Raw genomic sequence first — 12,653 nt, 5'->3', positions numbered from 1 at the left:
CTCATTATCTCGTAACCTTTCCATTCTCCTTGCAACTACGTCTTCCTCCCATCCTTCCCTTCTATTTCTCCATCTTACTTGGATCTCGATTCTGGCCACCACCAAGTACTGGTCAGAAAGTCCACTCCCCCAACCTCTGTAAGCTCTTGCATCCTTTACACATCTTCGCATCCTATCATCCACACACAGATAATCAATCATTGCCTTCCTTTCATTCAGTTCACCACCACCCTTCTCATCACTCGCCATTTATACCCGTGGATCATTTTGTGCCTGAAGAGGGTATTGGCTATCACGAACTCTCTCCTGGCACAAATGTCCACTAACACATTCTCATCTATCTCAGCAGGTACACCCCACTCACCAACTATTCCATCCACCTTCATAAATACCATACAAGAAAAGAATAGTGTTATATGCGGACTAAATCGTTCATGAAGAGGTGCTATTTATTTGTTTAATGAGATCATTTTGCAATTATCCAATCAAATCAATAATGACAGCTCTGCAACCTGAAGGGACCAACACACACACACACACACACGCACACACACACACACACACACACACACATAAACACACACACACACATACACACACACACACACACACACACACACACACACACACACACACATATATATATATATATATATATATATATATATATATATATATATATATATATATATATATATAAAACATAGCATGATTAACAATTTAGGATCAGATGAAGGAAGGAGGAGGGGAGGGGTGTGTAGCTGAGGATCAGCTGTTAAATGGTGCACACCCCTCTCCCTCCCTCAAAAAATAAATATATATATAAATAACACCATGATGAACTGCCGAATTAGGGAAATTTTTATCTCGTGCAGTACCATGAGAGAAATACTAAGGTAACCAACCCGTTCGTGAAATAAGTCTGAAGAGAGAGAGGCACCGGATGCAGGAAACAGCTGGTTAAGTAGATTCTTGGTGGATGCGGGAGGTGAGTGGTGTTGTGGTAGTGTACTGGCTTGTGGTAGTAGTGCCTTGGTGTGAGGCGCGGGCGGACGTTAACTGGTGGTCAGTCCTGTGGTGAGTCCCTACGACAGTAGTTTCCAACCTTTTCTAATTCTCGCCCCCCCCTCACTGAATGACACGTTCCCTGCGCCCCCCTTCCTCAAAAACTGTATTTTACTGGCATAGTTGGCACATGTCAATAAATATCATAGATTCTTAATCTTTGAAATTGTTTATATATTCAGATAACTAGATTTCTTATTCATGTCTGAAATAGTTTCTCCATATTTAGAAATTACTAAATTCCATCATAATTCATAGATTTCAAAATAATTACCCTCTTTATCAAGCCTTCGCAACCCCCCCAGGCAGCCCTTCGTGCCCCCCTAGGGGGGGGGGCGGCCCACAGGTTGGAAACCACTGCTCTACGACATATTTACGACAGAGTCCTTGTCGTAACTTACTTGTTTTTGTTTTTAGAAGAATTTAAAGATACGAGATAAGAGGAGGGGGATTGCTCGAGCATATTTACGTCCGATTTCCTTGTCGTAACTTAGATTTGTTCTGGCGGGACCTGAAGACATGGGAAGATACGACCATGTTTACGATCGCGTCCCTGTCGTAACTTTTTTTTTGTTTTTTTGTTAGAAAGAAATAGAGACGTGGGAGGATCCGATATATTAATGATCGATTTCCTTATCGTTATGTAGATTTTTTTTTTTTTTTTTTAAGAAGTAGAAACATTGGATCAGGATGGAATTCTTGAACACATTTAAGATCCGATTCTCTCTATTAACTTAGATTTCTATAAGTAGGAAGAATTAGAGATATGGTAAGTTTCTACAGTCTTCTTGTCCCTCCTTTTAAGACAAGTATATAAACCTATGATGTTTTTTCTTCCCGTAAGTAAGATTTGCCTTTGTATGAAGAATTGACGACTTGGGAAGACTGGACTCTCCGTCCTTTCTGCGAAACGAAAACGAAATTACGACAGACGACTTTTTTTCTTAACCGATTTATTATTATTATTATTTTTATTATTATTATTATATTATATTTATTATTGTTCCCTGGGTCTTAGCCTTGGGGTTAAGATACGTATAAATGTGTGTGTTTGGATGAGTAAATTGGGAGTGTGTCGCGCTGTCTTGGCTACCTCCGTTTCTCTGGGGGAAGCAGCATTGGTGCATTATATTATTATTATTATTATTATTATTATTATTGCTGTTGCTTTTGTTGTTTTTGTTTTTGTTGTTTTTGTTTTTGTTGTTTTTGTTATTTTTTGTTTTGTTTTTGTTTTGTTTTGTTGTTTATTTTTATTATTATTGTTATTATCATCAGTCCTGTGTAGCGGGATGATGCAGGATGGTCCCATTTTCGGTAACGCGCCCTATACCATTGCGCTAAACTCAGGCTGTGTGTGTGTGTGTGTGTGTGTGTGTGTGTGTGTGTGTGTGTGTGTGTGTTGCAGGTCATGGTGTTGCTTCCGTCCTACCCACTCAGCAATGTTACTGGTCATAACAGCTTTGGCTTTCCGTATCTTGCTTTTGTCATATGTAATGAAAGTTTCCTATTCCTGGCCTTTGATAGAAAGACAGGCAGGTTTTTAAAATCACATATAAACTGCATGCATAGCTCTGCATAAAATCCTTACATATATACCTGTATATCTGTATTGCCCAGTATCTATATTTATATCTATCTATTTGTGTGGGGGGGTAGGGGAGTGTTGTTTATGGCGAGGTGTAGAGTGTGACTATGTTCTGCTGTCCAGTTTGTGAGGTCACTAGATTTGGCTGGGTCTATTGTGAGTCTGTTTGTAGTGAACCATTCGTGTAGTGTGTTGAGGTAAGGTTGGAGGATGTGTGTGGCTGTGTCTGCGTTTTGGTGCGTATGGCCAAGTGTTATGTCGTCTGCATAGGAAGCTACTGTATGTGTATTTGTGGTGTGTGGGTGTTGGTATGTCGTGCATGTATAGGTTAAAGACTGTAGGGGACAAAACAGATCCTTGAAGGACGCCGTTTGTGAAGTTTCTGATGTTCGATGACTGACTGGCAAATGTTACATGTGCAAATCTGCCTCCTAAATAGTTTGCCAGCAATTTGTGTGTGTGTGTGTGTGTGTGTGTGTGTGTGTGTGTGTGTGTGTGTGTGTGTGTGTGTGTGTGTGTGTGTGTGTGTGTTATTGTGCATGTTTTGTGTTGAATATTTTGTTTGTGAGGGTGTGGCAGGGGAGGGCATCAAAAGCATTACTAATGTCTAGTGTGATTAGGAGTCTTCTGTGTGGTGGCCTAGCTTAATTCATGCCATCAAAAACTTTCTGTGTAAGGTCTGTAAGAGCGGTGTTTGTGGAGTGTAGTGGTATAAAACCATGATGTGATGGGGCTTGGGGAATGTGAGGTGTTACTACTTGTAATACCAGTCGTTAGATGACTTTGGAGGGGTGCAGAGGAGTGTGAAGGGGCGGGGGGTGAGGAAGGTAACGCGGTTTTTTTGCTGGATTTGGGGATAGTGATGATAGTACCATGCGTCCAGATGTTGGGTATTATTTTGTGTGTGCAGCTGTAGTTTGTTATGGTGGTGAGTGCTTGTATGCCTTTTGGTCCAAGATGTTTAAGGTGTATGTTGGTTATGTTGTCTGGGCCACAGGCCGATGAGAGCTTAAGGTTGCTAATGATGTGCTACGTCTGGTTGTAAGTGAAGGGTGCAAAGTCTGGGTCTGTGTGTCACGGGGTTTTTAATGTATATGTAATATTAAAGGATATTTATTCAATAATACTGAGAACAGGACAATGAATTGTCTTGTGAAAATCAAGCAATGATTACTTTATGCCGCCTTACTTCGCCGATTCTCTAAGGACGAGAATTTATAAACTTTCTCAACAGTACACAGCAGAGACTAATTCCTCACAATTGTTTGTTAGTACTGTTAGCCTCTGGAGAAAGTGACTTCACCCCTGACAATCAATAACTAATGCTATTAGTGATAACAGGTTCACGCTGATGCATTAACGCCTGGTTGCACAACGGATTTTAAGCTTAATACAAAAGGACTGGCCTAAGTACCAGTTATGAATAGCAAAGCGTTTATGCAAACTAGGAGATATAAGTGAAATAAGCTTAATATGGAAAATAAAACACGAGTTTACATTACATTAAGCTCAAGAAAAGGAACTGTTAATTTATTGATTACAATAAAATAAATTTCCGTTACATATCAAAATGAATTCAAAATAAGGAGATCGCACTCACTCGCTCACTCAAAAGCTAGCTCTTAAACCTAGGGAAAAAAAACGAAAAGAAAATACTGGTCAGAAAAGTGGACAAAGCAGATGACTGGGCGTCATTACTGGAAGGACACTGCACACGCTGAGTCTCTCGCCAATCACGCTAGGTGGAATTCAGGAACTGGACAACGGTGGCACTGCTACACACTGGGCCCAACCTGCTTTCACGGCGCTCAAATCCTGACTGAGTTCAAATCGTGAGAAAGAGGTGAGTGTCGTGGCCGCATTGCTAACGGCTAGAATGAGCGAAACATGCCCATAATAAATCGCTCAGTGGAAGTGCTAATGTCTCGCACAAAGATGATCACTCATGACACAGTGAAAAATTGTTCTGAAAACACTCCCGACCGGGTGAATACGTAGCGATTAAACTGAGCGATAAATACAGGGATTCTACTAAAATTCGCGGTTTCCCACCAAAGTTAATGTCACGAGCATATTTAAATATTAAATCGTGCTGACTCGTGACACTGTGGGAAACTGTCTCATGCGTAAGGTAACACGTCGGTCGTCGTGATGGGAGAATAGATGACTGACGTGTGAGATGTGATTGCTGAGAGTGTTTGCTTGTTGATTGTTTAAGAGTATGGTGTCTGTTGTGATGGCACCGTGTGATTGTGTAGTACTGTTGTTGGAGAGTGTGATACTGTTTAGTGTTTTGTAGAGTTTGCTGGTGTTTGTTTTGTGATCAAATGTTTGGAGATAATTATTCCAATTTAGTGTTTCCTGCTCTGATATTTTATTGTTTATTTGAGTGTTGAGCTCTTGTATTTGTTGCACGGTGTTTTGTATATAGGGTGTTGGGGAGTGTTGTCGTGTGTCACATTGAGGAGTGTTGTAGTGTGTCACGTTGACTGATGAAGCCTTGAATTTCTGGTGTGAAGTTGGAATTGTGTCTCTTTCTGTTGCCTCTAGGGATGTGTATTTTGTCTTGGTTTTGAATAATTGTATTGAAAATGTACACCGTGGTGTTGATGTTTGTGATGGGTGTGCTGTTTAATGTTTCAAAGTGTTGTTCTGTTTCATTCGTGATTGCCTCCCAGTTGGTTCACTTATAATTATTGTATGTGTGTCTGTAGCCAGCTGGAGTGGCTCTGGTTTTGGTAGTGATGATGACTGGGCGGTGGTCAGAGCCATGGGTTTTGACCACCTTCCAGGATGTTTTGGGGGAGAGGTCTGGGGAGCAAAAGGTGTCATTTAGGGAGGAAGAGGGCTTGGTGAGGGATATGGGTATGTTAATGGAGAGTGTTGAAAATGAAAAGATTATCTGTTTGGGATTATAGTACCAGCCCTCTGTCTGTGTCAGGGTTGCTGACATGCCAGGCCAACGCCTTGGCATTGAAATCACCACACAGGATGATGTTGGGTAAGTTAGTGATGTGGTGTACTTGAGGAGAGTAATTGTGTGGTACTGTGGGAGATGAATGGCGATCGTTATGTTTGATTTGTTGCCAGTGCGTATTTTGTATTTCTGTTGAGGTGTGATATGGAGGGAGAAGTGACTTTGTGTGTACACTGGTGTCTGAAAAGTTGATGGATTGGTGTACCATAGTGATGAGTCCACCGCCACTGCCGTCGGCCCGGTCTTGTCTGATGGTGGTGAAATTATGAAATTTCTTAGTGCTTAAAACTCTTTCACGCGACTTCAGAAATGGACTCCCGTGGAAGATGTTGTATGCTGATGACTTGGTGCTGATTGCAGAGAATGAAAGGGAGGCAGAGGAGAGATTTAGGAAGTGGAGAGACGGAGAGGGGCCCAAGAGTTTTAGAGTAAATATGGATAAACAAAAATGATGATATCAAGGGCTGGTGGCAGTACTGTCAAAGCAGAGGGAGAGTGGTCATGTGCAGTTTCCCATAAAGGCGTGGGAAGAACTCCATCTTGTTCAGTATTTGTGATAACTGTGTGCTTAAGAAATGCAGTGATATTAGAGGTAGACTGTGAGATGCTGATTGCATATATGCAGTGTTTTGGGGAGAACAGATTGTCAGGCATGAAAGGAATGATCTTGAATATGTGGAAGAGTTTTTTTTATTTGAGGGACATGTTATGCTCTGGAGGTGGGGCTGGAGCTAGCCCTGTACTCGGAGTAGTTGCGGAAAGTTCAAGGAACTGTCGCCTCTCCTGGCACTGAGAGGGCTCTCCTTCTGTGCTAATGGATCTTTGTGTGCGGCATGTCTATCTATCTATTTGCAGACGCCTCAATCCCAAAAGGGGTGGCCAGAAACAAATCGCATCCATATAGCCCATTCCCCCGCCATTTCACTGCCCGGTTCCTAGCTCATACCTCCCTCTCTTATATTAATCTCCACTCCACCCTTCCTCATCCTTGGATTCCCCCTCCCTCTCCCCCCCACCACCTCACTCACATACACTCTCCTCGTTCGTCTCTCGCTCTCCATCCTCTCCACATGGCCAAACTACCTCAGTGTATTTCTCCTAACGCTTTCTGTCACATCCACATCCACACCACAACGCTTCTTCACTTCCTAATTTATCAGTCTGTCTCTCCATGTAACTCCACATGCTCCTTTCAAATAACTCATTTCCACTGCTCTCACTCTTGATTTGTGTCCTTTCAACAAGAGCGTTAGGGTTGGTATCACAATCTATCATGCAACGACTTTTATACTTCCTTGCTCACTTCCCTGTTTCTTATCACCGATTTCAAAGATCCAGCAACCTTTCTTTGTTGTACCCTTTCAGGCTCCTCAGTCTCCAAACTTCCATCCTTACTCATCACACTACCCAAGTACTTAAACGGACTTACATTTTCCATTTATTTATCATTCAACATCACTATACATCCAGTGACTTTATTTCTCTCGAAGACAGTAACTTTACTTTTCGCTACATTCATCTTTAGATTCCGTTTCTTAAACACTCTTCCAAACTCTTTCACCAAACCTTGCAGCTCCCCTTCGACTTCAATTAACAATACAGTATCATCTACAAACAACAGTACAGGGAGTTTCCAAACTTTTCCCTCTCATTAAAGCCGCTCGAACATCCACTGCCGTACGTTGTATCTCTTTTACAACCCCATCCATATACAGATTGAACAGCCATGGAGACACGACACATCCCTGTTTCTATCCAGCATTCAAATAGAAAAATTCACTTAATTCACTATCCACACGCAATGTAGCCTTAGCCTCCTCATTCATGCTCTTCACGGCATTCAACAAATTCCCATTTACTCCATATCCTTAATATTTTACACATTCCTTGTCTATCCACCCTGTCATATGCTCTCTCCAAATCCATGAAGGCCGCATACAACTTCTTTCCCTTCTCTAGAAACTTTTCCACTGTAGACCTAAGAGTGATTATCTGATCTACGCAACCTCTTCCCTTCCTAAAATCTCCCTGTTCCTCACCAAGTAATTCCTTTGTTATTTCCCTAACCTTGTCAATAAGTATCCTACCATATACTTTTCCTGTTACACTAAAAAGACAAATGCCCCTGTGATTACCACAAACTCCCCCTCCCCCTTTTCCTTTGTACTGTACTGGGGAATAATTACACCCGACTTCCAGTCCTCCGGGACTCCCAATCTGCATATCTTCCATATCCATTCTACTACTGCCTCTCTCTCATGCTTCAGCATTTCACCACACACTCCATCAGGTCATAGGGCTTTCCCCGTTTTGACTTTCTTCATTGCTTTCACTACCTCCATCCTACTGATTTCTTACTTTCTTCTCACCTCCCTCCTTTTCCAAGCCATTCCCAGGCCACTAATTTTTGTATCACTTTCATTCTCTATGTTTAACAATTCTTGAAAGTGTTCTGTCCATCTGCTCACCTTTTCTCCCTTCTCCACTAGCAATCTACCATTTTTATCTTTTACTCCTCGACTAACTTCATTATCACCTTGTCTTACTATCTTTACCTCATTCCAGAACATTTTCTTACTGCCACTCTACTTTACGCTCATATTACCTCCAGATTCCTCATCCACTGTCTTCTTACTTTCTCTTACTACTCTTTATACCTCTCTCTTCCTTTCTACATATAACTCTTCCGTCACTCATTGTCCTCCACGCCTATCTTCCCATCCACTCACTATATGCATTCTTCTATTGCTCCACAGCTTGTCTCACCTCTTCATTCCACCATGCTGTTCCTTGCACCCCCTTTCATCTTCTCTTCACCCCCACACACCACCACACTTGCTGCACAGATTTCTTCTGTGAATATCTTACACACACCTTCCACGTCCCCCATCTGCTCCAATCCATATTTACCCAATGGCTTCTCCACTTCTCTCTTATATTCTGCCTTTTTTTTTTTTTTTTTTCATCCTCTTGCAACCCCTCTGCCCTCCTCGTGTGGACTACATCTTCTGTCCCTCTCTCCTCCTGTTCGTCCATTGCATTTGAACCTTGACTTTCGGCACGACCACACTGTGGTCATAAAGTCCGCTCCCCCAACCTCTGTATGCTCTTGCATCCATTACACACCGTCTCATTGTGTCATGCACACACACAAAATCAATTATTTCCTTCCGTTTATGCAGTTCACCACCCAACCTTCTCATCATTCGCTACACATAGTCTTGAATAAAATTGTCTAAAGAGGGTATTGGCTATCACCAACCCTCTCCCCGCACAAATGTCCACTTGAACACTGCCATTCTCACCCATTTCTGCAGGCAGACTCCACTCATCAACTACTCCATCCACCTTCACATTCTCTGCGCAGAACTCTTCTTTCACTTTGCTTGCACGATCTTGCATTGGCGCATACACACACACACACACACACACACACACACACACACACACACACACACACACACACACACACACACACACACACGCACACACACGCGCACACACGCACACACACGCGCACACACGCACACACACGCGCACACACGCGCACACACGCGCACACACGCACACACACGCGCACACATTTGTAGTCCTACTGTCAATCTCACCCACACAATCCTCGAGCCAACTGATCCATACTTTCTTATATTCTCCTTCCATCTCATGCACACAACAATAGACACCTCTTCTTTTGCCCTCTCATTCTCACCTACTCCCATGCATATATCCCATCCATACTACCACTCTCTCACACTCTCACCTCACCATTTAGTCTCAGTTATTTCACTTATGTCCACTTTTGCTCCCTCAAGCACCTGGACAATTTCTCTCTCACCTCATCATTCGCACCCCTAACATTCCATGTCGCAATCCGTACCACGTTCTTTGTTCGTTCCTTAGTCACCTGTTGGTGACATGTGTTTGCAGTATAATGCTGTATGTAATGAGACTGCACAGTAAAGGTAGAGGATAGTCGTAGCCTGAAACGTACAGAAATGACAGTGATTAGATGGATGTGTAATGTGTCCTTGAATGCGAGGCCTGGAGTGAATTTGTTTACGAATGAAGAGTCGTGAGGAAGGATGGGACTGAAGTGTATTGGTGCTGTGGCGAGGTGGGGCAAATTGAGGTGGTTTGGGCATGTGGAGAGGATATAAATTTCTGATGTATGGATTTTTTCCCTTCCTCTGTTCATCTTTTACAAAAAAAAAAAAAAAAAAAGTGATGTTGAATAGTGTTAACAACTCTGCATAAGAGCTGTGATTGCCCCTCGTCAAGCAAGCCAGATGAACTACAGTACTTAGGGAACATAATATCTCTGCCTTAAAGCTTATAGTCCGTAATGAAGCTCCAGTACAGCTGCGTTAATGCACATGATAACAAGGAGTGCTCTAGCACCAACTCTCTCTCTCTCTCTCTCTCTCTCTCTCTCTCTCTCTCTCTCTCTCTCTCTCTCTCTCTCTCTCTCTCTCTCTCTCTCTCTCTCTCAAGACTAGGTACGCAAAATCCATTCTAGACAATTGACGTACCAACAAAGCTCCAGGTCCAGATGGAATTCCTCCAATTGTTTTGAAAAAGCGTTTCCCAGAACTTGCTCCTGTTCTAGCTAAATTATTCAGACTACCGTATGCATACGTACTTCTTCATTCCCTAATTCTTGGTAAGAAGCCAGTATCCACTCAGTTCCGAAGAAAGGAAGTTCCTCTGACCCCTCTGATTACAGACCAATAGCTAGCACATCTTCTCTTGGTAAAGTATTTGAGATTGTAATTAATAAGCACATTGTTAAACAGCTTGAATCTAACAACTTAATTAGTGATAGACAGTGTGGTTTTCGCCAGGAAAAATCCACTGTTGATATACTCAGTCTCCTGACCCATCCCATCCATTAGTCAACTGATCAACATGGAGAAACTTGAGCAATAATCCTTGATATTTCTAAAGCTTTTGACAAAATGTGACACCATTCCCTGCTATCCAAACTCTTTTGCTATAGCTTGTCATCTTTTGTTCCTCTAAATTCCTCACATCTCAGCGACAGAAGGATAAGAGTTTATAATAGATGTATATTCCAATATCCACTCGATTAATGTCGGCATGCCACAAGGATCAGTTCTGGCTCCAACCCTATCCCTATCAATGATCTCTGTCACTCATAATCCCATTCATTCATATGCAGATGACTCAACACTTCACAGTTAATTCACACTTAATTACCCATCCACAAAGCTTAATATCTCTAACTCACAACTCAGTACTGCAATCTCCATAAATCACGAATAATCTAAGATCACTGAATGGGGACAAAATAACACTGAATCATTCAACACTAGGAAAACCATAAATATACAATTTACTAATAGGCAGGTATTGCCTGATTCCTATATTACCTTCAGTGCTATTAAATAATCCCATCTCTAAAAGGATTGAAATTCTCTGTGTTTCACCTAACAATGCCCTCAGTTGGACCTTTCATGTTAGATCACTTGCTAAAACCGCTTAAAAGAAACTTCAATTATTATACAGAATCTGCAGTTTCATCACTGACGAGCAGTTAGCTGTAATATACAAGAGTCATGTGCAATCTCAGCTGCAACATTGCTCACCCTTGTGGAATGGATGTGGAGAAGTTGCACTAAAACAATTGGACAAAATTCAGAGGAAAGGTATTAGAATTACTAATAACCGTACTATTACAAATGAACTACCTCCCCTGCAAGTAAAAAAAAATGTTGCCTCTCTTGCATATTTTACAGATAGGGTACTTTTATGGCAAATGCTCAGAAGAAGTTGCATCCATTGTGCCACCTGTCCGCACCTTCCCCCACGCTAAACGGGCATCTGGTAGTGCTCATGACTGGAATGTCACACTGCCATATGGCAGAACTTTTGCCCATCAGAATTCTTTTATTCCCCGAATTGCATCTCTTTGGAACTCGCTTCCACAGAGTTGTTTCCCCCTAAACGTAAACTTATTTCTGTTCAAGTCCAACTGTTACAGATTTTTTTTATGGATGAAAGAGACTTGTAATCTGGTGTCTGGATGGTTTTTATTCTTCTGCTTTTCTTTCCTCTGCTTTGTTACTGTATAAAAAAAAAAAAAAAAAAAAAAAAAAAAAAAAAACCTGCGACGAGGTTGTAAAGAGAAATTAACAAAACATCTTGAGATGAAAAATATGTATATGGTTTTAGTGTCCAGGAAGAGAGAATATCGGAATGGTCCAACAATAGCGGTGCACTTGATATTTACTGCTCGATATCTTTATGTGTGGCTAGAATGGCTCGGTCTCCTGGTGTGGGCGTGGGAGTAGAAAATAATACATGTTTCTGGGATGGCTTGGTCTCCTTGTGTGGGCGTCGGAGTACAAAATAATGTTATGTGTTGCTGGGACGGCTCAGTTTCCTGGTGTGGGCGTGGGAGTAGGAAATAACGTCATGTGTGTTGCTGAGACGGCTCGATCTCTTAGTGTGGCTGTGGGAGTGACAATGGGAGTGGGATATAATATACGAGGCAGAATAGACACTGAAAACGCTGACTGAGCCGTTCCAGCAACACACAAGAGATCGCCCGGCGGAGTGGAGCAGGAAAATGATATATAGACCACACTGTGTAAACTCCCAGTCATGAACTTTGTTGTTGTTATTGTTGTTGGCGTTATTGTTGTTATTGTTGTAATCCTAGACTCATCTGAACTTGAACCCAGTGGACTGTAGGCCGAAGCTGTCCTCCTGCAGTCCACCAACCTTCTTTTCGGGGGACAGGGAGGGAGATGAGGAACATTTGTTACACCAGCCAACAGAGCCAGCCATTTACACCAGTGCCACCACGGGAAGACTTCCCTCCTACAGCCCACAAACATCTCACAGTTTCATTAGAATGAGTGTTAATCCATTCAGTCCGATGACGTGGTTTATATTCGGTTTTTACTTCCACAGCCAATAGGTCAGAGTGGATGAAGATAGGAGAGGCCTTTGTTCTGCAGCGGACTGACTCAGGCAGGTGATGATGATGTTGTTGATGAT

The 12,653-nt window shown here is 42.1% G+C and overlaps 1 protein-coding gene across 1 annotated transcript in view; it reads left to right on the top strand.

Annotated features, from left to right (window-relative positions):
• Positions 1-1,051: 1,051 nt before the first annotated feature.
• The window catches only part of LOC145395011 (sialin-like), a 90,588-nt gene continuing 78,986 nt past the window's right edge, over positions 1,052-12,653 (top strand). Inside the window, exon 1 of the mRNA XM_080268756.1 lies at positions 1,052-1,077. The gene's annotated coding sequence lies outside the window, so the exon portion shown is untranslated. The remainder of the gene's footprint in view (positions 1,078-12,653) is intronic.

The sequence above is a fragment of the Coenobita brevimanus genome, chromosome 29 (assembly GCF_032717465.1).
Source record: "Coenobita brevimanus isolate Jiangsu-jjx chromosome 29, ASM3271746v2, whole genome shotgun sequence".
NCBI lineage: Eukaryota > Metazoa > Arthropoda > Malacostraca > Decapoda > Coenobitidae > Coenobita > Coenobita brevimanus.
This window is presented reverse-complemented; position numbering and strand designations above follow the sequence as displayed.